Here is a 22,878-nt window from a genome sequence, read left to right as displayed (position 1 = left end):
TAGCAGGTACAATGAGTCCTTGAGTAGAGACTGAGCACAGTAAGTAATATGCTACATTTGCTGTGTATTGAATCTTTTAAGAAGTAGATTGGTGAAGAGAACTAGAAGCTGATGGGACTGATAGTGAGAAAACATACAGGGAGCTATTTGAATGGTGGCCGGCTGGGATCTCTGCAAAGTCAGCATAAATGAAATGATGGTAAGAAGACTTCGAAGTTTCCCTCTGCCACTTAATAATGTTGATAGTGAACTGACTGGAGGACCTGGGTATTACATGCACTGAGGCTTTGAAAAAAATCATTGGTATCTGCTCCTTAAAAAGAGTTTTACAATTATTCTCTAAAACAAAACGCAAAATATTGCAGATGCTGGAAATCGGAAATAAAACAGAAAATGTTGGAAACACTCAGCAGGTCAGGCAGCATCTGTGAAGAAACAGAGTTAATGTTTCAGGTCAATTCATGGCCACTGATGCATAGACTACATGTGTGATTCATCAGATTCATGAGTTCTGATGAAAGGTCATCGACCCGAAATGTTGAGTTGCTGAGTGCTTCCAGCATTTTCTGTTTTTATTCACAATTATTCTGTTTGTTAATAAACCTTTCACAATCCACCGGCTTTTAAAACCTATATCGCAGCTTCTCACCTACTCTTTCTGTGCTTGGCGTTGTCTTGAAATAATGGCCCTTTACTATTCATCTCTGGTTCTCAATTTAAAAACCTTTAATCTGGCATGAGTTGGCATCCCTTCACTGCGTGACCAGGTAAATGTTAGAAATGGAATTCACTGCAGAGATAAAGGCATTGGTCCAGAAATTCTGAGGGTGAGGGAAGGCAGCTTCGGGGTACAATGTCCATGATTTGGAGGGCGGGGGAGGTATTTGGAGCAGAACATGGATCTGGCAGGCCCATGTTCTGCTCCAAATACATCACACAACATTGTCACATTTCAAGATTTTTGATCAATATTTGTCTTCCTTCACAGATGGGGTTCGGAAATGACTAATTTTAAAAGAGTTTTAAGACCAGGTAAGATGTCCAGCACCATGACATCCGAGAGAATACCTAAGGCAAATGCAAATCTTGTAACAGATGTACTTCCTTCAGTTACACCGTTAACAACATTGGACAACAGGGATGTCCATGAGTCCCAGTCATCCAGAGTAGGCTATAAGGGCACACATTGTAATTGGTGGCAGTATCAGGATGGAATGAAAGCACCTCCCCCTTTCTAATTCTTGGTAATACTGAAATAGAATTACTGAACCTCATATCAGGCAGCACTTCACAACACATTTTATATTTTAATAAAGGAAACGATAGTCAATAAATCTGAGACACATCAAATATAAGTCAACATCAATAGAAGTTATAAAATCAACTTAACTTTTAAAACGGATTGTCAGATGCATCAAAATTTAACTTACACTTGATTTGAACAGCAAGGCAAAACAAACATTTTGATTAATATAGCACTCATTTCATTTTTAAAACAAATCTCAAGAAAGCACTAACTATGCTAGTGCACAGCAGCTCCAAATAGACCAGCCATCCTCTAATACCTCCTCCAGGTGGCTTTTGTTCATTTGTCAGCCTAAACAATGTGATTTAGTAGGTTATTCGACTGTGGAGACATCACAGCCAGGCTCGATCACATCTTCACCCAATATTAACAAATGTCATCTATGCATCAGTGGCCATGAATAGCAATCAGAAAAGTGACCACTTTACAGATTATCCCCTCCCTCGCCAAAGGGACACTGGCCAATTGATGCACCCCCATCACCTTCCCCAGTTAAGATTAGCTAATCCAACACAGACGAAGGACTGAACCCTTTGAGGGTGGTGATACCTAATTATAGACAAGAACCTATTATATATGTAACATATACCCAAGGGACTAGTTCAAATGGCAAGTTTTATTTCTTTGGATTTTGTTAACATTTCTTCTGTATTAGCCAGTTTCTTTTTACTGGCAAAAATGTGCTATACACATTTCAAATAGGTTTTACATGCAAGTAATACTGCAGTTTCGCACAGCCCTTGATGCTTGAGATATTGACTTGGTGTCAAAAGAGTTGACTGACGTCATAAGGTGATGTAGCAGGGTTATCTACCTGCTCGTGATTTTCCAATTTATCTCCAGTTTAAGCAATGATAATCTAATCAGATGAAATCTAGTGAGGAGTCAATTTCTGAGATTTTAGTTATGTTGGATCCATGAAAAAATATGCACCAGATTTTCTACTGGGCCTACAAACCATCATTAGGATAACCATATTATTTCTTCAACTGGTAAATGATTTCTATTCTCATGATATGGTGTGAAATTATGTCAGTGCATTAACAATGGATTATAACAGCATGAAAAATCCCAGTTCTGTTCATTCACCTGTGAGTTACTGATTAGACAAGGTTTAATTCAATTCTACTCTAAACTCAAGACTGCACTCAGAAGATATGCTTCCAGAGCAGCAGACCTGAAATTTCATTAGATAGTAGGTGATGCTCATTTATTTGTAACATTGAAATACAAATCTTCACCAAATGTCTATTGACCATTTTTACCAAACAAGTGTTCAGCCATTATCTTTTTCTAAATAAAGATGATTGCCACAGCCATAACTACAATTTATTGACAAAGTTCTACATCCTGTTCATTTCAATGGGGAGCAGGGCACACATTCAGAGCTTGTCTAAAGAGCAAATTCCAAATTAAGGAACTCAAGTTTTGCAAAGTTTGCTGCATTTTCTAATGATGGAAACTGAACCCAGTTTGGACAAATTCACACAGCAGAACTTGGAGCGGTGAAGATGTTCGAGGACACTGCCAAAGAGGAATTTCTTTTGTAGTTGAAGAGAAGTTTTTCTACACAAAGTTTGGGAAGAAAGCCAAAAATCTTTCAAAAAATACAAACCAGAAAAGGAAACTCTAAATTCACACTATCAATACATGTATTGTGTACAGCACTCCCCATAGATATAATACTACACATCAGACTGATGTACAATCAGAATAATTCAACTTGTTTCCATCATTTACAACTTTCAAAAATCTGTATATTTGCCAACCTATCTGCATTGGACAATATTTTAACCCCTCCCTCCTCCTCTTTTCTAGTTCTTGAGATTAAAACCTCCAATAATGTTTATTCTGCCACCTGTGGAAAGCTAAACATAGGAAATAAAGGTTTAATGGGTTTCAGGTGAATAGACTATTCCCCCACTGTGTTTCAGACTGAGAATAACACAATGAGGTAGGATGATTCAACAACAAAATTATATTGAAGGGGGAAGCATCAAAGGAGTATTTTTGCTCAGTTTTACCTTTCAATTGATGACACCATCACAGCAAGAAGGCACAGGGGATTTCTTGATAGAACATATCACAAGTCTCTTTAAACCTTTTTTAAAAATTAAACTGAGTTTAAATTAAGGGACTCATCAATTATATGACATGGAGTAATTCTAAATTACAGCTTGTTTGGATTGAAGCCTAATTAATAGACTACTCGAACACAACTTTTAACACAGGTGTGCCTTAACTACCACACAGTATGCTGAGAACAGATTAAATTCATTCTGTTTTGATTGCACTCTAAGCCGAAAGTCTAAAATCTATATATGAAACAACTGGAGCATAATAGCAGCTTACACATTGAATCACAGGATTGTCATAATTACAGGGTTTTTTTCCCCCAGTGATTAGCAGTGATCAATGTCCAATTAATATATTTGGTTAGAAGCTTCTCTTCTTTGTTCTAAGGCTGCATGACGTGACCTTGTGACTTATCTGCATAATGCTCAAAACACAATGCAGAACACCACTGAGGTGACCCTATAGGATTTCTGTTTGTGTACTGGTAAATTATGGAAAACAGAACAAGCAGAGACATTTTTTTTAAAAGGGACTCTCAGAACATATAATTCACTTGCAGATAAAAGTGATTCATTCTTTTTATTTAATTTGCAAAAAAAAAACAAAAACACACAGACTATAATCTACTACAAGATTCCTGGAGGCTAGAAAACCACCCAATTTACTAGATGAAGTGATGGAAATATAAAATGTGAATAGTAACCAAAAGGCTGGCAGAAAGACAAAAAGTTAAGGAAGCATAAGTATCACATGCTAAATATGGGTAAATATGTACAGTATTAAACCTCTGGAGTTCAAAATTCATAAGAGATGCATTAAAAAAGCATGAGTTTGTGTTTTTAAAAGTCGTTTAAAAGAAACGAAACATTCAGGGACTAAATTATTTAATCAGATATTATAATAAAATGGTTTCCTTTCTCTTCTCACAAGAATATGAGTGTAAAGTGGTCCTATATTTCACTTTGTCATGGAGTGCAAAGGCCTGAGCTTGTGAGTTCCTGATCTTGGCTATGCTGACACAGTTGAGATACAAGCAGAGGTCAGGCACTTCCTTAACAAGAAGAAAACAAAATCAAAGAATGAAAGGCCCTTTACCACTGACACACATCACCTGTCAGTTGGGAAAGAGCACAGAAAGAAAGACTTGCATTTAAATAGCTCCGTTCATGACTTCAGGATGTCCCACAGTGCTTTACAGCCAATGAAGTATTTTTGAAGTATAGTCACTGTTGTAAGGTAGGTGGCAAATGCATGCTCGCCTTCTGTGGCATAGTGCTGGGGAAACCTGGAAGGAAATAGAAGAAAATAATTAGTTAATATTGCAAAGCTGGAAAATATTATTTGAGGAATTTAATTGGTTAATTTTGCTACAGTTGCTGCTTCCCAGTTGATAACATTGAATTTTTAAAAAAATAGCAGTTTGATTTTTGTATTGGTTGATGGTTATTGTTGATAGCTTTTCCTCCTGCTGGTTCATGATTGTAGGTTCTTCTGCCTATCTATTTTTGAATGAATCAGCATGGTTAGGTAGGTAGATTGTAGGTAGTTGAGTCCCATACACTTTGCATCTGCGACCTTTCAAGTATGGCAGGTAACATACATTTCCCATACACTAGTGTGCACTATATGCAACACTATTAATTATATAGATATATTGGCCCTGATGTTCTGCCATAACTTCGGCAGGAGAACGGTAGAACACCCAGAAACGGCATGAACGGCTGAAAATGGAGAACCCCTGCATTATTTCAGGGCTATGATTTCTGAGTTTCCTTTGATGACTCAGTGAGTTAATCCAGCGAATAAATGAGCTATACCGAACAGTAAAGTGCCAGGTTCAGTGCTGAATTAGGGTAGTGTGTAAAAAAATAAAGACTTATATTTACATAGCTCCTTTCACAACCTCAGGACGTTCCCACGCACTTTACAGCCAATAAAGTACTTTTTGAAGTGTAGTCACTGTTGTAACATAGGAGGAAGTGCTACAATTGGATTTAACAGGGTGGCTGTTGGTCGAGGAGAGGATCATACCCTGCCCATACTTACTGGCCACTTAGAGAAGGTGACAGAGGAGGCCCTCGAAGAGCTGTACCTGAGCAAGGCATCAACACCTAGAGGAGAAGAGGCAAGAGGGGAAAATTGGCAAGAAAAAGATTTAGGAAAATATAGATTTTCTTTAATTAGTGAAGTTACAAATTCAAGTGCTGATATTGTTAGATCGCTACAATTGCTGTTAAAAATCTGGGGTCTTGAGATCAAATCACAACAGATGCCATCACTACGCACAGATAATGGGATTGTTGCAGGATTCCTCAGACCGAGATTAGATGTTAACTGTAAATGATTCAACAGTTAACAAAGCACTTTCCCATCCCTATAAATCTTGGTATAATCTTTCTATGTAAGCTTTTTTATGTATCGTATAAGCTTATTAAAAATGGAATAAATGTATTTTTTCTAAATACCCTTAATGTAAAAGAGGTCTTATTTTCTCTTTAATGTTTGTGCTGTCAGTCACTGCTATATGTTTTCATTGGTGAGAGCTGTCAATGATATTATATTGTATTACATGTATGAAGAGAGACACAGCAGGTTGATCCCATTAAATGAAGAACCTACTTTCCAAGTATTGGGAATTCACAAATTATAAAAGGTAATGTGTGTTGTACAGTTTATTTTCCACGTATAAAGAGAAATTTCTGAGCTCATCCAGAAGAACGATGTCAGGGATAGTGACCCAACGTTGGCATCAAGCAATCCTAGGTCAGGAATAACATGCCTTAGCCTCCAGATGTCCAACCTTTTGAAGCAGTGTCAAAACATGCGATATTCAGAAATTCCAAATACCCTCACACACAAAAGTTCAAATCTCCATACACAAAAGTTGTGAGAATTCTTACACAACTAATAGTGAGACTCCACCATACATAATAAGAACAAGAGCCCTCCATGCACACAAAATGCATGACCACCTCAGGCACAAAAATACGAGGCCTCCATAAATAAAAAATGAGGCCTTCCATAGACAAAAAGGTGTGAGAACCCCCATGCGCAAAACACAACATTTCCCCCCATTAACAAAAAAAGGCAAGCCCCCCCTCACCGTACACAAAAAAGCACTCCTTCCCCCTTTCCCCTCCATCTTTCCCACCCCCGCATTCATCCATTTCCCACACCAGGCATTCTCATAACATGCATCTCTTTCTGGAACTGCCAGTTACTCCAACTTATGCACAGTTTTGTGCTGTGATCCTACACCCACGAGCAACTATTCTGAGACGGCCCAAACTAATTTCACCTTAAATAAAGGAGAAAGAGATGACTTTCATCCATCAGTTTCTGCTGGACTCAAATCCAAGTGCCAGAGTATATTAGTCCATTCACGCTACTCTTATGTTGGATTTGGTGGGGTGCTAAGGACACTGGCTCCTGATGTGCGGGTCTCCTGCAGACCCTGGTAATCCCAAGATTAACTTGCTGCATTCACTGAGGTCAGAGACAGGAAAACCTATGTTACTGTGAAGATAAGTTGTGAGCAACTTTTCTTCAATTTAGTTTAATTTAAAAACAAGTTTCCACGATCCGGCACTAACAGAGAATGCAGGTCAGCGATCGAGCTATAATGTTGTAGCACTAATTCTCCGACCCACATTGCCTGCGAGCATGGCTCCCTGATGGGAGTGCGGGATCAAAATCATCCCTTTAAGAGCTGAGAGCATAACCAACAAACCACGTTACTAAAAGGGGGGGAAAAAAATCCCAACAAACCAGGGTCGGCCAACTATACAGCCAAAACAGTCAGAGTATGGACTGTCGTGGTCTATTTTTGCTCCTGGTCAATGAAAACATCCGAAGTTTAAATGGGATGGTTTTGTGAGTAAATTTGCATGCTGCATCCAGATTATGGCCCCAAGTATTAACATGATACTAATATGACATTGGTATGAGAGAACACTTACGCTACCAAGTTTACCCTGGAGGGGAATCCATATGGAATTTATTCCAGTACCAATGTGGCAGTATAAATGGAGTGGTGATGACTGGTGTTCAAATTACCCTGTTTAGTAAAGCACAGGGAACATTGGAACTTCATCATCATAAATAGATTTATGCTGCTGTTATATTTATGTTTATGATTTAACATCGGCTATAGAACTTGATTCCACATAAGCAAACTTCCTGAGGTCGCAACAGTTGTAACAAGGAATGCCAGCAGAGCTGTGTGCACGATCTCTTTACCGCTGCGTGTTGAACGTTCTAATCATTGCATGGCTTCGCCTATGATTAATTTTATTTTAATGTGTAAAATAAATAAAATAGTAAAGCAGTTTTGGCAGTAAAGAGCACATCTTTGGACATTAGGGTAAGATCAGGACTGGACTTGAATATGATGCCTGCTCCCATCTTTGGTAGCTAAATACAGCAAGAAATTTCACAGCAGATTATTCAAATTACAGGACTGAATTCCCTCAGCCTCCTTACACAGGGAGCCAAGGGGGATGGAGATGTATGGGGTCTGCAGAAGAAGGGCTGGGCACCCATCCGATGGCCCTGTGAAAATGAGGTGCATTCCCACTGATCACGTAAACTCCAGCAGGGTCAGCACTGGAGGGCACTGACGGTCACAATCATGGCACTACTGCCAGAATCATGGCCTGCACGTTTTCGTTGTCTATATTTGTAAAATGATCTTTTATTGTGTTGGGATTCTGAAGAAGCTCGAGTAATCATAAACCACTTCAAAGAACGTTAAGCTTCCCAATGTTATATTGAACTCACATCTACTCAACAGAGCACTTCAAATGTAATGTGACCTGTCAAAGGTGTTGGAAACACACTCATCTGTTATGCGAATATGATGGGCAACTCATTCATCTCAGCAAAATGTTAGGAATGCCTCAGTTTTTTTGCAAAGTATGGGGGATCATAACCTTTGGCTAAAATAGAATTAAGGGCTATTTTTCTTTCTTTGGATTGCAATTTTGCCGAATTGTGCTAGAGCACCGTGACACTACCGTGCATCTGGGAGTCCGAATTAATCATACCTGAAACTCAGTGAAGCTTCCTGCTGTCTTGTACCTATGTGCATTTAATCTTTCCGCAGTTCAGTTGGCTTAGTCAGATGTCTTGTGTGGTTTGAATTATGTTGTAGTAAGCCCTCTAAAATAAATAATATTTTTCATCATTCTTGATAAAATCCACATTTCCTTCAACCACAAAACAGACATTTGCATCTCTGAGTCAGAAGGTTGTAGTTTTCTGGGACTTGAGCACAAAACCTAAGCTGACACTTCAATGGTGTACTGAGGGAGTGCTACATGGTTGAAGATGCCATATTTTGGCAGAAACATTTGGCCGAGGTCCCATCTGCCTGCCCAGGTGGGTATAAAAGAAGAGCAGCAAGTTCTCCCAGTGCCCTGGTAAATATTCCTTCCTCAACTAACACTACCAAAAACAGATTAACTGATCATTAATCTCATCTACCATTTGTGGGGCCTTGTGTGCAAAATGGCTGCCATATTTACCTACATAACAGCGACTACACTTCAAAAGAGATTCATTGGCTGCGAAGCACTTTGGGATGTCCTGAGGGTGCGATGAGATGCTATATAGATGTGTGTTTGTTCTTTCTTTGTCTCATGCTTATCACAAGAATACCCAGCATTTAATTTCCTTTTTCCAGAGGTTGGAGCTACTAGCTGAAGCTCTATCCAGCAGTCCTAGTATAAAGTATTTTACAAAAATGCTGCTGTAAATGTAATAAGTAAAGAAAATTGCCATGCCTTTAACTAAAAAAGCCCAATTTTGGGCCTTAATTGAAGAATGATGCTACTTTAAAAAAAAACAGAACTAATCAGCTTGCAATTTATAGTCACATTAAAAGGTATATGAATATAGTACAAATCGATAATTATACAGTCAAAATAAATGTTCATTTGAAATAATGCAGTTGATAAATTTGGGTTTCTTCATGAATAACTGGACCATTACAGCATCCAGTGAAGTCAGAAGTTTGGTAAGTGTGTATTAACATACATTTGCAGGTAATATTTAACACTTTTTCTGATAAATCCCATCACAGCTGTCCTGTCACTGTAATACCATTGTTTATTAGTTGTACCCTATGTGGAAAATAGGTGAATTTTGAGATCAAAATATTAGGTGAAGTAAGGGAAACATAATTAAAATGGATCCTTCAGTTTCTGCCATGTGCCTATTTCAATTCCAAGATGTAATACCTTTAGTTTTTCCAACATTACTCCTCCCTTGTGTGTAGCCTCTCGCACAACATAACTCATTCTCTGCTAACAGGTGAATGGGTCACAAACCCTTCACTGCTTTCAGTATCTTTACTGATCATTGTACTACCTGACAGCAGACATATGAGATCAGGATGAGACAGGGAGCGCTGTCACTTGCAGCTGGCAACTTGGCAGAGAAAATTATGAAAACTTGTCCTGAACATAGGTAAACGGGCTCGAGTCCCAACTACCGCTGGGTTCCACGACTATCGAGGTTCAAGGCAATGTGTGGATGGGAAAGCCAATTGTACACTCGGAAGTTGGAATCAAGGCATGACAATATTAATGTGCAACTTGTCAAACCTTAGCTGCATCTCATAAACGTATAAATTAGACTGCCCTGGAATACAAAAAAATAGATATGCTTGCAGAACTGTGTGTTGGCGTTATCTCACACTTCTGAGATTGCAAGGCTACCATTACTGTTTGTCTGCAAATGCCCTGACTGATGAGTTTCACCTCACCTTACAAATCCGCAGTGTGGTAAAAGGTCTCCATCTGAGGAATCACACAGAAGAGAGCAACCAGAATGATTGGGGGGATGGAGGGATTGGATTATGAAGAGCGATTATGTAAATTGGGCCTGTTCTCACTAGAAAAGACAGTACAAGACAGTAGAACCAGAGGACATGGCCTGCGCTTGAAGGGGAATAAATTTAAAACTGATCTGCGGAAACAATATTTTAGTGAGTGAGTGGTCAATCTATGGAACAGACTCCCTAGGGAGATGGTGGAAGCAATTAGTATTGATCCATTCAAATTCAAATTTGATACATTTCTTTCAGAAAGTAACATTTTGGGATACAGTATATGAGTAACTTGAGACATGACATGTGGTAAGTGGGAGGAACAGGTGACTTTGGACCTATAGTTCCCAAAGCTCTCCACCACTGGGGGTTTTCCTCACGTCATGTCTGGGTCTATTGTAGACTAATTGATAGAGATTGATTGCAATGATTAGTCAACGATTCCATTATCATTGTATCATGCAACTACCCGGATGGTAGAACTCGATAGACCTTGGGTATTTTCACCTAGCAATTCCTATGTTACACACACTTTGAAATATGGAGCCCTAGCTCAGAAACAGTTCAACTCCGAACAAGCATTACTTAAAATGCTCAAGGTGACCAGGTTGATAATGTGAGGGTGACTTCATTGAGATGTAAAAATGCAAGGGTGATAGTGGAGCTAAATGCCAGGTGCCAGGAATAGTTGAAAGGTTCAAATGCAATGTTATACATACATTTGTAAGAAAAGTAAACCGCATAGAATAAGCATCATCCTGTGTAAAGTAAGGATAAAAATTTGAGATTGATGTAAATTATATTATTTACTGGTTAATTCTAAAAAAAAACTAAGTGAGGGATATGGCAAATTTGGTTATAACATAAACCACAGTGAAAATTACACTAATTTGAGATGCATTGCTAGAACAAGTGTAAAAACAACACATGGATAGAGAGGAAGTATTTGGTGATGGGGTTATTGATAAATTCAGATTGGAATTAACTGTGAAAGAACAACAAGCTACTTAAAGCACTAAAAGCCCCAAAACAGCAGCAGTGTTGGACCAGTAAATATTTGATGCTATCAACAGATAAAGTAGCCGACCCCTTTCAGCCTTGATAAATCCATGGAACAGTCAGGTAGAGTTGAAAACGAACCCAAATCCTAATCCAAGCGCTCTGGTATTTGCAGATTTGATCAAATTAAGAAAATCCAGGAGCAAAATACTGCGGACTCTGGAAATCTGAAATAAAAACAGAAAATCCTGGAAAAACTCAGCAGATCAAGCAGTAACCATTTATATCTCCTCTTTTCCCATCTTTTGTTTCTATTCTTGTCTCATCGTTCGCCTCCTTTGCCTCGCAACATCATCACTTTTATCATTTAACCACTCCTACCCTCCACCCTATCACAGACCTTTCCCTTTTGTTCCTTCCCTTCCCGCACCCACCCCTCCAACCCCCAGCCCCTCCTATTTCCTGGCTCTGTATTTGCTTAAAAGCTGTTCATCTCTAACATCTTCCAGTTCTGATGAAATGTCATTGACCTGAATCGTTAACTGTGTTTCTCTCTCCACAGTTGCTGCCTGACCTGCTGAGTGTTTCTGTTTTTATTTAAGAAAATACAAGATTTTCTGGTTCAACTTTCAATTTTTTTCTTTGACGAAACCAATAACAAATGTAACTGCACATGTACATCACTACATGAAGTCCTGATCCTGTGGAATAACACTTTTAAGGATTCTGAATATTTTCAAATTGTTTTCAAGAATGTAATTTTGTGTGTCTAAACACCTCTACATTCACCTTATTTTTTTTGGCTTGAATCTTTTAAAAATAGTGCAGTGGATCAATTCACGACTAGGAAATTCAAATCTAAGTTGATTCATTCATCCTCATGCCCAGTGTGAAGCTCTCAAGCCTGATACTTAATGCATGTTGATCTGATTTTCGCTGTATCCGTGCTGCTTACCCAAAAACAAAATGCAGAAAATTATGATTTGTGAAACTTCGGTTAAACATCCTTAAGCTGTCTTTGCAATCAACTAAGTGAATTAAACACACAACTCATGGACATCTGTGTAATGTCAGAGTGTTTACAATTAACTGGAAATAATTTGTAATTTTGTGGACAAACGGGCAATTATTTCTATGGAAAACTATAAGAAAATATTTGAATCAGCCTGCCTGGACTTTAGTTCTACATCCAAGTTAACATTTGTCCTCACAGACACATGAAGCTAGCTGCGTTCTCACAGCTCTAATATATTTAACTTGTTTTACATATAAAAAGAAAAAGAGAAGAAAAATATATCAAGTAATGCTGTTAAATTTGTTGGGGCCAGTAGAGAGATGATGCCAGATATTGTGCAGTTTGAGTACAGCAGCCACCTTTACTGTACAGACCAGGAATTTTGCAGATTTGATCTCCGGCTTGTGCTAAGGTAGCTGTCCTCAGCCAGGCAGGCAGTTGGAACCCTATAATTGGCCTGAGTATGGCTGAGTTCGTGAGGGGCGGTGGGGGATAATCAACCATGGTTCTCACTCCTGATCAGTATCCAGTAGTCCCCGATGGAAATGTGCACGGGTGGCTATTTATTGGGTGAGAATGAAATCAGACTTTGATGTGATGCCCTCGCACATTTAAATGGCCTGCTGACACTCATTGTCAACGCTCAAATATGGTCAATGGACATTTGGACAAAATATTGGAGAAATTTCTCTTTTAAAAATGGCTTACCTCACAAAATTTCAACTAGGTTCACTTTTGAAATCCTTATAAACAAGACATTAGCCTTCGCTCTTGATACTTCACTTCAATCAATCCTCTGAACGATTTCTTCAACGCACGACTCAAACTGGAAAAACTAAGTGAAGGATGGGACAATATTTTTGCTTGTTCTCTCACTTTCTATAATGATGGTTCATCTGGCATTAATTAAACTTTTGGGTAAGAGAAGAAACTTCATTCAGAAGCTGAAGATTAAACACGACAACGGAGATTTTCCTGGGTCTGCACCCAAGTGTGTTGGGTCATCTGGGCATAGCAAACATCAGTAAATCGGGTCGGTTGGAGCACACACCTGTAAAAGTTAATGGAGGAAATATCCAGCAGGCTCCTTTTCAGATCACTTGTTCCATCCTGCCTGATTTTCCTGTGCTCAACTGATCCAGTGCATCTGGGCACCGAAACAGGAATATCTCCCCTAAAATATTTACAAGTGGGGTATGCTTCAAAGGGTTCCAATAAATTGGACACCATTTCCCCCTCTAATTGGTGCTGCCCATTCTCCAACACAAACTTAACAAAGATGCATTTATCTTTATATTTTTCTGATTGTAATTTTACCTCCACAATTTCAGCTGCAGTTTCTTTATTCCTTGGTATTTAACGGTTCCTCTTCTGCTCAGATCGCTTAGGGCACCTTTCCCTGGCAACCAGTAGGTGCATGAGAATGAGCCAGGATGAGCAAGCCTCTAATTTTCACCACCACCCTCTGAATGGCAAAGCTCAGATTGGGTGTTAAATCACAGCTGTAAGTTAGTGACCTGTTATTCTGTGAGTCTGACATGATAAATTGATGCTCTAACGTGCTGTGTCATTGTAACACCCTTAAAGCCACCATTTAATCTATTTGTTTTTAACATAAGTAGGAACTGCACTCCCTGCTTCAGTGACCATTCTATGATAGAAGAATTAAATAATGATAAACGATAAGATCACCTTGTGTCCCATTCCAATGCTGTACAAAAAAAAGGGCAAATTTTCCCCTCCTTGCACTCGGGTGCAAAAGATCCCTTGGGCATAGCACTTCAAGGAAAATTAGGTGGAGAAGATTGCACGCTGTCATGGAGCCAGTCTAATACTCCATCCAGTTAAAGTAACGGACCGAAAATCGGGCAAGCTCCGTTAAGGGCATGCGATTCTTCACAACTGATTTTCCTCTACATGCTGCATCCTGAGGATCCTTCATACATAGGTGCAATAAAAGGAAAATCTGCCCTGTATTTTGGTCCCCAAACATTGTTAAAATGTAATTTGATGCTCCTCACTCACCTTGGGTAGGAGTCTTATATATTATAAGTGATAGCACCCGCAGCTCTGAGTCAGAAGGTTGTGGGTTCAAGACCCACTCCAGAGACTTGAACACGTTATATGTGGGCTGACACTTCAGTGCAGTACTGAGGGAGTGCTGCACTGTTGCAGGTGCCGTCCTTCGAATGAGTCTGCCCTCTCAGGTGGATGTAAAAGATCCTATAGCACTATTCAAAGTAGAGCAGGGGAGTTCTCCCTGGTGTCCTGGCCAATATTTATCCCTCAACTTGCTGTTTATGGAACCTTGCTGTGCACAAATTGGCTGCCGTGTCTCCTATATTACAACAGCGACTACACTTCAAAAAGTACTTTATTGGCTGTAAATTGCTTTGGGACAGCCTAAGCTTGTGAAAGGCGCTATATAAATGTATTTTATTTTCTTTCTTACATATTGTTTTAATATATTTTCCACATTGTGCCAGGTTAAGGACTTTCAATTGTTCTCTCGTCCGTTACATATTAAAAGGGAAGAAGTGTTTGTTGAGATACAAACACAATTATTTTGATCCCATCTCCTTTACGTGTCCTCTCCATAGTACCATGACTAGCTTCCAGGCATCAGGGCATTTAGAAGAGGGAAAGTGCCACAACCATAGTTGCTGCAACATACCCTCTATTTGGAGCAGTGACACTAGGCAAAACATACTTGTGGCACGGCAAAGGACAGCAACTCTTTGGTGAGTTCTAATGATTTGTAATGAAAAAACCATGGAGCCCTGAAGCTTTAAGTTGCATGTGTCAAAATAGTCACAGAAAAATGTTATTAAAAACTTTAGAGAGCAAGCTGTAAGTGGTTGACACATTTAATGTGGCTTTTATCTGTTTCCAGATGTGACATGATCTGGAAACATCCCACCATGGGAAAAAACTGACACTCCAGCTGTTCTACTCATGGGAGTCTCCTGTTTACTTAAACATAGTCCATCACACCCATCGTCTCACTCACTTCAGGCACTGATTTTTTTGATGAAAAAATAGAATGTAGCCCCTTTCTACGCGTCTCTGTGTAACAAAAATAATTCCAACTGTTTTCATTTCAAAATCTCTCTTTTTTTCAAGATAAATGGTCTGTCCTTATTCTTACTGATATGTGACTCAATACCTTGTAACAAGCTGAGACTGAGGCAAAGACTGTTTTGTTTATCTCGGGGCACCATTAAATTGCTGATTTTTCTGGATGTCCTAACTTACGTTCCTCAGAATAAATGGATCAGCTTTATTGCAGGGTAGTTTTACCTTGCTTCGGCAAATCAAGTGCTGAAATACATTTCAAAGGTATTCAAGTATAGGGCAAGTCTCCACTGCCGGTGCAAAGCCTCACAAGGCTACAGGGATGGGGCTACAGTGTTGCAGCCATATCTCCGATCAGCTTTCGTGTGCAGAGAGGCTCCCCGCTAGCAGTGCAGCTTCCCAATTTCTGCCGTTATAAATCAAAACAGATTCACCTCCCCCATCTGCTTATAATGAACTGAGGCAAAACCATAATAGCAACAGTTGTAAATCATATCTTCTTGGAAAGAGTGGACCGATGGCTAAATGGTATTTTTCAAGCTCTTTTTACATAGAATTACCATAGAATGTACAGCACAGAATCAGGCCATTCAGCCCAACAGGTCCGCGCCGGTGTTTATGCTCCTCCCTCCCTATTTCATCTAACCCTGTCAGCATATCCTTCTATTCCTTTCTCCATCATGTATTTATCTAGCTCCCCCTTAAATGCATCTATACTAGTCGCCTCAACTACTCCTTGTGGTAGCGAGTTCCACATTCTAACCACTCTCTGGGTAATGAAGTTTCTCCTGAATACCCTATTGGATTTATTAGTGACTATCTTATATTTATGGCCCCTAGTTCTGGTCACCCCCACAAGTGGAAACATCTTCTCTACATCTACCCTATCAAACCCTTTTCATAATCTTAAAGACCCTCTATCAGGTCACCCCTCAGCTTTCTCTTTTCTAGAGAAAAGAGCCCCAGCCTGTTCAATCTTTCCTGATAGGTGTAATCTCTCAGTTCTGGCATCATCCGAGTAAATCTTTTTGCACCTTCTCCAGTGCCTCTATATCCTTTTTATAATATGGAGACCAGAACAGTTCACAGTACTCCATGTGGTCTAACCAAGGTCTTTGTAACTATGTCAAGAGACAAGGCAGTTGTTCTTACTTATTCCCCTTGTTAGGCCATATTTTCCACTATGAATCAGTTTTTGTGAAAAAGTAGACTTGAGTGACTGAGGCCAGCAGAAACAAGTAATAGACTATTACTACAACTAATGATAGACTATTACTACAACTAATGATAAACTATTACTACAACTAATAATGGACTATCACTACGACTAATAATAGACTATAACTAAAACTCCTAGCCTTGTTCCAACAGTAAATCATATTTACAAAAGTTAGCCCTCTAAAATTTGCTCATTAATGACTGTTAAGGCCTTGTCAGAAACTCTTGCAGAATTGCACACTGCAGGGCGAAAAAAACAATTGAGCCAGCAACTCCCAAATTTTTGAGTTGGCCAAGATTTCTTAGGTTTTTTTTCTCTTTTAATTTTTTATTGTGCACATTAAGGTGATGGATGTTAGTGCTACAATTCAGGCATCAAGTGTCAGCATCAACCGCTACCAGGTCAGGTGGAGCACAACCAGATATAGAGTAAAACTCACTTTACTCTCCCCAACAACATGCCTCAACCCCAACCTCAGTAGCGCACCACCACCACTATGGTGTCTGTGAGTCAGATTAACAATTAGTGCAGAATTGTAGACGGTTGGTGTTGTACACGCTTACCGGCCAGGAACTAGATTGAGGCTGTTCCAACACATGCAGGAGGGCAGCTTTCTAAATTTCTCCACAGGAGTAACCAAAGTGAATAGTACAATGCAGTCTTAACTCACATGTCGCAGAATTGATGCTAAAACAAATGTAAAGTTAATTGAATAAGATACATCAATTCGAGGTTGACACAGAACTCTTACTGCTCACGTGTGAGTTTACATCAGCTACTGTTCGCTATTCAGTTCTCATGACTTCCATTCAAACTATGGGGGTTAAATTGGGCTTGGTTGGTAGTGCAAAATGAGCAATAGTGAATCATCAGCCCATTGACTTCAATGGGGGAGAAAAATCAGGAGAGGTGTAAAACAGGCTGCCAATTCATTTTCGGCCGTTTCTCGCTGTCGCCAAGCACCAATTTCAACCCCATCTCTCTGTGCTGTAACACTGCAAAATTTCATTTGGTAGAACTTGAGAAAATGTTACACATAATTGAAAGCAGCTCTTTTTAAATGAATGTGTTCTTTGTAGGATAGAAATAATTCAGTTACCTGTTTGAATAAGAAACAAATTCCATTTTTAAATTAACGAAATAATATTGTTTAAAACGGATAAACTCAGCGTGTGTAATTTGTTTGAATTTTTGGCCAAAGATAAAAATTTATTCTTCTTTGGCTTTGTTTATTCGTAGACTTGAATTATTCTTTTAACCAAATCAAGCTGAATCTGACAGTTGCTGAAATTTAGTTGCAGATAGTCAAGTCATTGGATTAAGAACATCGGGACCAATTTTCATCTGCCCTGTTCCCAAATAGCACCCAACAAATAGGCGCATTGCAGAGTCATAATAAGTAAATCAATGTCAAATACTGTAAGTAGACAGTTTAAAGCTTCTGACAGCTGTCACTTAAGTAAAAGAAGCATAAACACATATAGATGTAATTTTAGTGCATTCATATTAACAATAAATGATTCCCTAAAATCTGAGACTACTGATAGGTATATTTGCCAGCCAATGTACCATATATGTCGATCACATATAAGTGGTGATTGATTAGAGCCTTGATACAGTAGAAACCAGACTTTACTAAGAATATTAAAGACACGGTGGATAAATTGGGATTTTCTCTACTTAGTTCTGCCACTCAGAAAGGCTTTGCACAGTCTGCAACTGCGTGAATGAAAACTCACCATTAATACCAATTAAATGGCAATGTAGTGGGTTGAGAACTGTGAAGGGAGCTTTATTACTGGTGCATTGTCATTAGCTGCTTTACTTTCATTACTATTAAATGATTCAGATTGCAGAGAATTTTAAGCCGCCGAATCATCCGTACCTGCCATCTTGATTTAAGTTTGTTATTGTGACAAATTGGATTTGGCCTGGGCTGCCTGAACTGAATTTTTTTTAACTTACAATATTTCAATACCATTAGTGTCCGTTCAAAAAGAGTTAAATCTATCCATCTATCCATGGTTACTCAGGATGGGATGTGGTAGCCCATCTTAGATGTAAGAGCAATTACACTGCTTACTCCTAGCAAGTTGCTGAAACAATGGGAAGATATCAGGAGATCAGTTAGCTGAAATGGTCACACAGTCGATTAGCATCTCTGGTCATCAGTAAAGTTTGTCTCCTTTGTCTTTACGCAATACTGGGGAGGTATCCACAGTGGGGAATTTAAATTCAATTACTTAAATACAAACCTGGAATTAAAAAAACTAGTGTCAGTAATTGTGGCCATGAAACTATGTGGTTGGTTCTTAATTGCCCTCTGAAATGGCCCAGCAAGCCACTGAGTTGTACAATCTCACTATGAAAAGTCATAATAAGAATAAAAACGGAAGGACCTGGCATCGGACCACAAGGCACCGGACACAACAAAGGCAAACCAAGCCCATTCGACCCTGCAAAGTCCTCCTCACTAACATCTGGGAACTTACACCAAAATTGGGACAGCTGTCCCACAGACTAGTCAAGCAACAGCCTGACATAGCCATGCTCACAGAATCATACCTTTCAGCCAACGTCCCAGACTCTTCCATCACCATCCCTGGGTATGTCCTGTCCCACCGGCAGGACAGACCCACCAGAGGTGGCGGTACAGTGATATACAGTCAGGAGGGAGTGGCCCTGGGAGTTCTCAACATTGACTCTGGACCCCATGAAATCTCATGGCATCAGGTCAAACATGGGCAGGGAAACCTCCTGCTGATTACCACCTACCGCCCTCCCTCAGCTGATGAATCAGTACTCCTCCATGTTAAGCACCACTTGGAGGAAGCATTGAGGGTAGTAAGGGCACAGAATGTACTCTGGGTGGGGGACTTCAATGTCCACCACCAAGAGTGGCTTGGTAACACCACTGACCGAGCTGGCCGAGTCCTGAAGGACATAGTTGCCAGACTGGGCCTGCGGTAGGTGGTGAGTGAACCAACACAAGGGAAAAACCTACTTGACCTCGTCCTCACCAATCTACCTATCGCAGATGTATCTGTCCATGACAGTATTGGTAGGAGTGACCACCGCACAGTCCTTGTGGAGATGAAGTCCCGTCTTCACACTGAGGACACCATCCAACATGTTGTGTGGCACTACCACCATGCTAAATGGGATAGATTCAGAACAAATCTAGCAGCTCAAAACTGGGCATCCATGAGGCGCTGTGGGCCATCAGCAGCAGCAGAATTCTATTCCACCACAATCTGTAACCTCATGGCCCAGCATATTCATCACACTACCATTACCAACAAGCCAGGGGATCAACCCTGGTTCAATGAGGAGTGTGGAAGAGCATGCCAGGAGCAGCACCAGGCGTACCTAAAAATGGGGTGCCAACCTGGTGAAGCGACAACACTGGAGTACATGCATGCTAAACAGCGAAAGCAACATGCTATAGACAGAGCTAAGCGATTCCACAACCAATAGATCAGATCAAAGCTCTGCAGTCCTGCCACATCCAGTCATGAATGGTGGTGGACAATTAAACAACTAACGGGAGGAGGAGGCTCTGTAAACATCCCCATCCTCAATGATGGCGGAGTCCAGCACGTGAGTGCAAAAGACAAGGCTGAAGCGTTTGCAACCATCTTCAGCCATAAGTGCCGAGTGGATGATCCATCTCGGCCTCCTCCTGATATCCCCACCATCACAGAAGCCAGTCTTCAGCCAATTCGACACACTCCACGTGATATCAAGAAACGGCTAAGTGCACTGGATACAAAAAAGGCTATGGGCCCCGACAACATCCCGGCTGTAGTGCTGGAGACTTGTGTTCCAGAACTAGCCGCGCCTCGAGCCAAGCTGTTCCAGTACAGCTACAACACTGGCATCTACCCGACAATGTGGAAAATTGCCCAGGTGTGCCCTGTCCACAAAAAGCAGGACAAGTCCAATCCGGCCAATTACTGCCCCATCAGTCTACTCTTAATCATCAGCAAAGTGATGGAAGGTGTCGTCGACAGTGCTATCAAGCGGCACTTACTCACCAATAACCTGCTCACCGATGCTCAGTTTGGGTTCTGCCAGGACCACTCTGCTCCAGACCTCATTACAGCCTTGGTCCAAACATGGACAAAAGAGCTGAATTCCAGAGGTGAGGTGACAGTGACTGCCCTTGACATCAAGGCAGCATTTGACCGAGTGTGGCACCAAGGAGCCCTAGTAAAATTGAAGTCAATGGGAATCAGGGAGAAAGCTCTCCAGTGGCTGGAGTCGTACCTAGCACAAAGGAAGATGGTAGTGGTTGTTGGAGGCTAATCATCTCAGCCTCAGGATATTGCTGCAGGAGTTCCTCAGGGCAGTGTCCTCGGCCCAACCATCTTCAGCTGCTTCATCAATGACCTTCCCTCCATCATAAGGTCAGAAATGGGGATGTCCGCTGATGATTGCACAGTGTTCAGTTCCATTCGTAACCCCTCAGATAATGAAGCAGTCCGTGCCTGCATGCAGCAAGAATTGGACAACATCCAGGCTTGGGCTCATAAGTAGCAAGTAACATTTGCGCCAGACAAGTGCCAGGCAATGACTATCTCCAACAAGAGAGAGTCTAACCATCTCCCCTTGACATTCAACGGCTTTACAATCGCCGAATCCTCTACTATTAACATCCTGGGGGTCACCATTGACCAGAAACTTAACTGGACCAGCCAATAAATACTGTGGCTACAAGAGCAGGTCAGAGGCTGGGTATTCTGCGGCGAGTGACTCACCTCCTGACTCCCCAAAGCCTTTCCACCATCTATAAGGCACAAATCAGGAATGTGATAGAATACTTTCCACTTGCCTGGATGAGTGCAGCTCCAACAATACTCAAGAAGCTCGACACCATCCAGGACAAAGCAGCCTCACCAGTGTTTTATAAAGGTTTAGCATAACTTCCTTGCCTTGTACTCGATAGCACTGTTAATAAAGCCCAGGATCCCATATGCTTTTTTAACAGCCTTCTCAGCTTGTCCTGCCACCTTCAAAGATTTGTGTACATACACCCCTAGGTCTCTCTGTTCCTGCACCCCCTTTAGAATTGTACCATTTAATTTATATTGCCTCTCCTCATTCTTCCTACCAAAATGTATCACTTCACATTTCTCTGCGTTAAATTTCATCTGCCATGTGTCTATGTCACCAGTCAGTCTATGTCCTCCTGAAGTCAATTACTGTCCTCCGCATTGTTTACTACATTTCTGAGTTTCGTGTCATCTGCAAACTTTTAAATTATACCCTCTATACCCAAGTCCAGGTTATTAACATATATCAAAATGTTGTTATTATTTTTCATAGTGGAGGTGTGTTGGGAAATTGATTTTTCTCACTGTGAAAACTGTGAACTGTTAATTCATGCATTTTATGGTTGAAGCTGTGTCATATCTTGGAAAAGTATTATTTCAGTCTGCCTTCTGAAAAGCAAGGCGAATTCACATGGTGGCAATTATCATATTTCAGTAGCCATCAATAAGGACTAAGGTTTCTCTGTTATAATTCCTGGATCATGCTAACATTCAACTAGATATTGAGCTGTAAAAGATGCACCCCAGAATGTAGATGCAAAGTCCACTGATGAAGATAATTAATCATTCAGTCAGGAAAAGAGAAAAATCTCCCCCAAATCTCCCTAACTATTGGCTTAACAGTATCATGAGTCAAGGTGAATCGACAGTTTACCTGTCATCTCAGTTTGATGAAAGGTGCAAAAAGGGACATAGATGTGAATGGGAGATGTCAAACCGTAAAATACAAAAATAGGGAAACAGCTATATTAAAAAGAGTTGATAAAGACATCCTCTACACTATTCCACTGAATAAAATTTTAAAAAGTGTTCAAATGTATAAACTAGATTTTTAAAACATCCAGGTATTCACCTCCTTCTTTGATAGCTCTTTCATTTGCCTTCCCAGACACCATTGACAACTACAGATATGGTCATAATTCCCCAAAATGTATAACATATATTAGTTATAATTGCAAAAATCACATCAGTAATCTGCATTATGCCCAGCACAAGGACTTTGCATCTACAGTTTACTCCTCTTGATTCAAAATTGTTTAATTACATTTTCTGACAATTCAAAATTTCTTCTCACTTCTCAGTGTTCTTTACATTGCTCATTTCAATTTATTGCAAGATTCAAATTTTTAGTGCAAAAACAGACCTTGAGTTATCGGGAGTAGGCTGTGTCGAGCATCGAATAAATTTTAACCACCAAGAACGGGTGGGTTGGGGGCGGGAGGGGAGTAAAAATCCTCCGTTTTCAGAGCATCTTGGCTCCAAGACTCCTACTTCTGGGTTTAATCCAAATAGGTTTGTATGGGT

The 22,878-nt window shown here is 40.2% G+C and overlaps 1 long non-coding RNA gene across 1 annotated transcript; it reads right to left on the bottom strand.

The window, feature by feature from the left end:
- Positions 1-4,148: 4,148 nt before the first annotated feature.
- On the bottom strand, positions 4,149-22,783 carry LOC137342362 (uncharacterized). Its single transcript, XR_010967234.1, has 3 exons — positions 22,718-22,783; positions 5,429-5,493; positions 4,149-4,667 (listed from the first exon to the last, which is right to left on the bottom strand). It is a non-coding gene; the product is annotated as an uncharacterized lncRNA (long non-coding RNA).
- Between the last annotated feature and the right edge of the window lie 95 nt (positions 22,784-22,878).

The sequence above is a fragment of the Heptranchias perlo genome, chromosome 25 (genome assembly GCF_035084215.1).
Source record: "Heptranchias perlo isolate sHepPer1 chromosome 25, sHepPer1.hap1, whole genome shotgun sequence".
NCBI lineage: Eukaryota > Metazoa > Chordata > Chondrichthyes > Hexanchiformes > Hexanchidae > Heptranchias > Heptranchias perlo.
The sequence above is the reverse complement of the archived record's forward strand: the minus strand, read 5'-3'. Positions and strand labels throughout refer to the sequence as shown.